Source organism: Camellia sinensis, chromosome 13 (genome assembly GCF_055761805.1).
Source record: "Camellia sinensis isolate YWXY chromosome 13, ASM5576180v1, whole genome shotgun sequence".
NCBI classification, from domain to species: Eukaryota; Viridiplantae; Streptophyta; class Magnoliopsida; order Ericales; family Theaceae; genus Camellia; species Camellia sinensis.
This window is the reverse complement of record NC_138973.1, coordinates 121,375,374-121,381,152: the sequence shown is the minus strand read 5'-3', so window position 1 is coordinate 121,381,152 and position 5,779 is coordinate 121,375,374.

Genomic DNA, 5,779 nt, shown 5'->3' with positions numbered 1-5,779 from the left:
TAGACATTCTGAGCTTGGTTTGTCGGTTTTCTGATGCCGAGGACCACGGTGACGAACATTGGCAGGGTTATTGGCGACACGTGCTTGGTTTGTGCATGTTATCTCGCTTCTTGCTTGCTCCAGGCTTCAGTGGGTTTAGCACTCGTTTGATCGAAGTTGCAGAAGGTTTGAAAGAGGGCAAAAGCAGCATCACCATGACGCTAGCCGAACCATTGATAGGTTTAGACGCTTTTCATCGTCGGGAGACGGCTAGGTTTGCAGGGAGTCCACTACTATTGCAGGTAATGTTTCCCATCCCATCTCATAGATATATTGCTCGCATCGCTCGGCCCTCAGGCTCGGTTTTTCTCTCAAAACCCTTCTCTCACTTTTTCTCTCAACATACACCTCTCTATTCTTTAATCTCTCATTTTTTATCCCTCCCAAGGTATGGTTGATGGACAAACTGAGAGTAGTGGACTCATGTCCGGCATATTCAACTCGCAGCTATTTCTCCAGGCGACGTCTAGTCGATGCTCCGAATGAGGAATGGTGGTATGACTGGATGTGCAGTTTGTCCTCAGACCGTATTGCTTGGCGCTGCCCTTGGCTCAATCTACCGGTAATGGTTTACAACATGGCTCGTTAGCCTGGGATCCAGTTGATTGGCCTGACACACTGCGTGTTTTATTTTCTATTCTGGTCCGGCGCCAGTTCGGACATGATCAAGCTTGCCCAGAGGAGGGGATTGAGTACCCTGCTACATTTTCGGTCCGAGGCACACAGCTAGCTCGGTATACCGCAGCATGGAGGACGAGAGAGCTTCTAGCCCTCGCTCCTACTTTCAACTACACCCTCTCTAATGAGTGCTTAGATTGGCTCAATGAAGAGGCACAAGTCGGGCCCAACTTGGCATCAGAGGCTTCGACCAGCTCTGGGAGGGGATGCAGGAACACCTGACTATGCCTTGAATTTATTTGCTTTAATCAGAACTTTCAAGTTTTCTTTATGAATGTAATGAAAAGCAACTTCAATTTTGTATTCAAGAGTAGGAGAACTTTGTATTGAAATCAATAAAATTGAAGGTTGTGGATACTGAAAATTTTCCGTTTTGGTCCAGAAATGGTCTAAGTTGTAAAAAGATTAATTTGAGCAAAATCAACTTTTATTAAAACTTGTCAAAACCATTTTCGATATGGATCAGAACTGGACACGCCTGAGATCTGTCACTGAGATGCACAACCCTAGATTCCAGCAACTAGAAAGTTGCCCCTAGTCTGAGTAGCACTGTACCAGAGATCACAACCGAGCTCTTGAATGCTGAATAGACTAAGATGACCAAACATGATCACATGGACAAAGTTGATCAGGGAAGTGTTTATGGCTGGACTTCAGGATAAAGTTGCCTACGTATCCCAAAGATGAGAATCAAGCCTTACGTAGTTCAGCTTAGGTTCACTCGTGTATTAACACTCACCTTTTACGCTCTAACTTTTCCCAAGGCCACCCTTTGTGGGTTTTCAACCTTGTGAGTTCAATTATTTTTATTTCAAATTTTCTGTGCTCTAACTTTTGCCTAGGTCGCCCTTTCGGGTTTTCGGCCTAGCGAGCCGCTCAGGGAAAATATTTCTTCAACTTGTCCATGTTGATTGCCTGGGAGAACTCTAGGCCATCTAGGTCCATCAGAACGATAGCTCCGCCTGACCATGTAGACTTGATGATGTAAGGACCAGTCCAATTGGCTCTGAACTTGCCCCTAGGGTCGTGGATGGGAGTTTGGTTGTCTTTGAGCACCAAATCTCCTTCTTTCAAATTCCTGGACTTAACCTTCTTGTTAAAAGCCCTGGCAATTCTGCGCTGATAACCCTGGATATGGTACAGTGCTTTCAGCCTTCTTTCATCAAACAGCATGAGTTCTTCGAACCTGCTCTGCTGCCAATCTCCATCAGCTATCTAACACTCAGCCAGTACCCGTAATGATGGAACCTCAACTTCGATAGGTAGAATGGCCTCCATCCCATAGACTAATGAATACGGAGTCACTCCAGTAGAAGTTCGAATCGAAGTCCGGTAGCCCCACAGAGCAAACGGCAACTTATTTGGCCAATCCCGGTAGGTTTCCACCATCTTCTACAAAATGTGTTTGACGTTCTTGTTCACGGCCTCAACTGCTCCGTTGGTCTGTGGCCGATATATAGATGAGTTATGAAAAGCCACGTTGTATTTGTGCAACAAGTCGATCACTTCCTTCTTGAAATGGGAACCATTATCTAAAATGATCTCGTTCGGGACCCCATAGCGATAGATGATGTTGTTCCTGATGAACTTTGCAACATGCGAAGCCTTCAACACCGCATAAGATTAGGCCTCAACCCACTTTGTGAAATAGTCTATCGCGACCAGAATGAACTCATGCCCATTGGACCCCTTCGGAGTGATAGCCCCGATCACATCAATCCCCCATACTGAAAATGGTCAAGGCGAAGTCATGTTGTACAGCTTCAACGGTAGAATGTTCATGCGGTTTGCATGGATCTGACACTTGTGGCATCGCCGAACAAAGCCAATACAATCTTCTTCCATGGTGAACCAATAGTAACCTTGTCCAAGGATCTTCCGGGCTAGCATCACCCTGATCATGTGCGCTCCGCACTCTCCTCCATGGATGGCCTCCATCAGGCGTTTCGATTCTTTGGCATCAACACACAACTTATGCATCCTGAGATGACCTCTCTTGTACAGTTTATCCCCGTAGATGATGAACTGAGCAGCCATTCTTCTAATTGCCGTCTTATCTTTGGCATTTGCCCCTGGTGGATACTCCTCCTTCTCCAAGAAGTTCTAGACATCGTAATACCAGGGGTCTTCATCTTGAACCTCATTTATGGCAGCAATCAACTCGTTTTCTGGTATGATGATCGGACGCATCCGGACTCCACAAGGGATGTCTATCATAGAAGATAGAGTTGTTAGTAAATATGCGAACTTGTTCTCTCTTAACAGATGAGTGAAGTTCAGCTTCTCAAACCGAGGAATTAACAAGTCCAAGGTCTGATGGTATATTCTCATCTTTTCTTCTTTGACTTTCCAATCTTTTTTAGCTTGAGATACAACAAGGTTCGAGTCCCTGATGACGTCCAACCGTTTTGCCCCTAGTTCTAGAGCTGCTTCTAAACCGACAGTGCATGCCTCATACTCTGCTTCGTTGTTCGAGACTTTGAACCGGAGTTTGAATGCTAGGGGAATACGGGAATTGTCGGGTGCTATTAGCAACACCCCTATCCCATACCCGTATTGGTTTGACGCTCCGTCAAAGTACATCGTCCAAGTTTCGTCTTCGATATGCAGAATAGCCTCGTCAGGGAATAGGTACTCAACTGCTTCATCCCCTTCTACTGGGTGATCGGCTAGGAACTCTACTACCGCTCTCCCCTTTACTGACTTCCGCATCACATATTTCAGATCGAATTTGGAAAGCAGAAGCAACCAACGAGCTAGCCTACCCGTAAGTGTTGGTTTCTCGAAGAGATATTTGATGGGATCTAATCTCGAAACCAACATTACAGAGTGAGCTAACAGGTAGTGCCGCAGCTTCCTGGTAGCCCACACCAAGGCCAAACAAGCCTTCTCCAACGGAGTGTAGCGGGTCTCATAACCTAGCATCTTCTTGCTCAGGTAGTAGATAGCTCTCTCCACTCTCTCCTCTGACTCTTATGCAAGCATGCAGCCCATTGTAGTTTCAGTCACGGAAAGATACATGATCAACGGTTTCCCTGGCTCAGGCAGTGACAACACGGGTGGGTTTTGTAAATATTGCTTAATCTGTTCAAAAGCAGCTTGGCATCGGCCATCCCATTGGAACTTCGTTCCTTTCTTCAGGAGACCAAAGAGTGGTTCACAAGTCAAGGTTAATTTAGAGATAAACCATCTTATAAATTGCACTTTACCCAGAAACCCTCGCACCTCCCTTTCAATCATTGGTGGTGGCATTTCTAAGATGGCCATGATTTAGGAAGGGTCGACTTCGATACCTCTCTGTGTAATCAAGAACCCTAGCATTTTCCCTACTGTAACATCAAACGTACATTTCTGAGGATTCAGCTGCAACTGAAATTCTCTGATCCTTTGGAAGAACTTTTGTAAGGCAGTGTAGTGGCCCTCTCTTTCTTTGGACTTGACAATCATGTCGTCCACGTACACCCCAACCTCTTTGTGGATCATGTCGTGCAATATCGTGGTCGCGGCCCACTGATATGTAGCTTCATCATTCTTCAGCCCAAACGGTATCACCCTATAACAATAGGTCCCCCATGGGGTGGTAAAAGCAGTCTTTTCCTAGTCCTCGGGTGCCATTACAATCTGGTTGTAGCCTAAAAAGCCATCCATGAACGAAAGCAACGCATGCCCCGCTGTGAAATCCACTAATTCCTTGATATGCGGCAGAGGAAAGTCGTTCTTCGAACTGGCTTTGTTCAAATCTCTGAAGTCTACACATACCCGAATTCTACCGTCTTTCTTCGGCACTGGAACTATGTTGGCCAACCAAGTTGGGTATTCAGATACCAGCAGGAACCCCGCGTCAATTTGCTTGGTGACCTCTTCTTTGATCTTGATAACCCAGTCCGGGCGGATCCTTCTGAGTTTCTGTTTGATAGGTCGAGCCTCTGGGTCAAGAGGGATCTGGTGCTGTACAATCTCAGGACCAATTGCAGGCATGTCCTCGTAGGACCACGCGAAAACATCTTTGAAATCTTTTAATAAAGCGACTAAGTGCTCGCGCTCCTCCGAAGACAACGTGGACCCAATTTGGACCAGCCGCGGGTCCTTCTCAGTACCAACATTAATTTGGGTGACTTCATCAACTAGCGATTTTACAAACCTCTCCTGCTCTTGTTCTAGCAAATATTTTAAAACTGGAGGAATTTCTTCCTCGTCGTTTTTGTCGAAGTTTTGAAAGTCTGAACTAATGCAATAAATCAAGGGCACAGAAAAGTAATCGAAGGCCACAGCCACATAATTCTCATTTAGTACTTCATCTAGTCTATCTGATTCTTTTGTTACAATAGACTCAAAAGACAAAGAAAAAGACGACCTAGACAAGACTGTGGCATCCGGGTTATCACCCCCAGGAATACCAAACCCAGACTCAGACAAGCTGGAACCTAATTCTGACTCTGTAGACTCGGTGGAATCAGATTCTGGCTCACCACCTGACCCGGTGCTACTCGATAAGAATCCCTCCTTGTACTGCCAGACGAGGGAGGGTGCGACGGATGCATCCAAAATGTTTGAAGGTGGGCTCGCAGCCGTTTCATTTCCAATCACAGACACTGAGAGATTATCCCCTAAGCACTCATGTACGATCAGAGGATCTGGTAGTAGACAGGCCAATACTACCTCTATTTCAAACTCGATGCTCCCGGAATCCACTTCCTTACACTGCTCAACCTCAACTGATGGGTCTGTCTGCTCCTTGGAAACATTATCCCCAGATAACTGTAAGTCAAAGAAGATCTCAAAACCCAGTAGGCGCCTCTTTTTGGCATTCAACCATGGCTGCGGGAAGCCGCAGAATGGAAAATCTTCCCCCTCCCGGACGAAGTGTCCGTTTTGCGTGCCCAGGATAGGCCTATGCATCAAATCAAAATGCCTCTCGGTTTGCTTGGGTCTAGCTCTTCCGGCCATCTCTTTACCTTTTCTCACCCAGTCCTCTTTGGTGGGTAGATAACCCAGGCCAAAGGTATGCGGGTTGTGCAGCACTTCGGCCGGTACTGCAATGCCATTTCGGCCACTTTTTCCT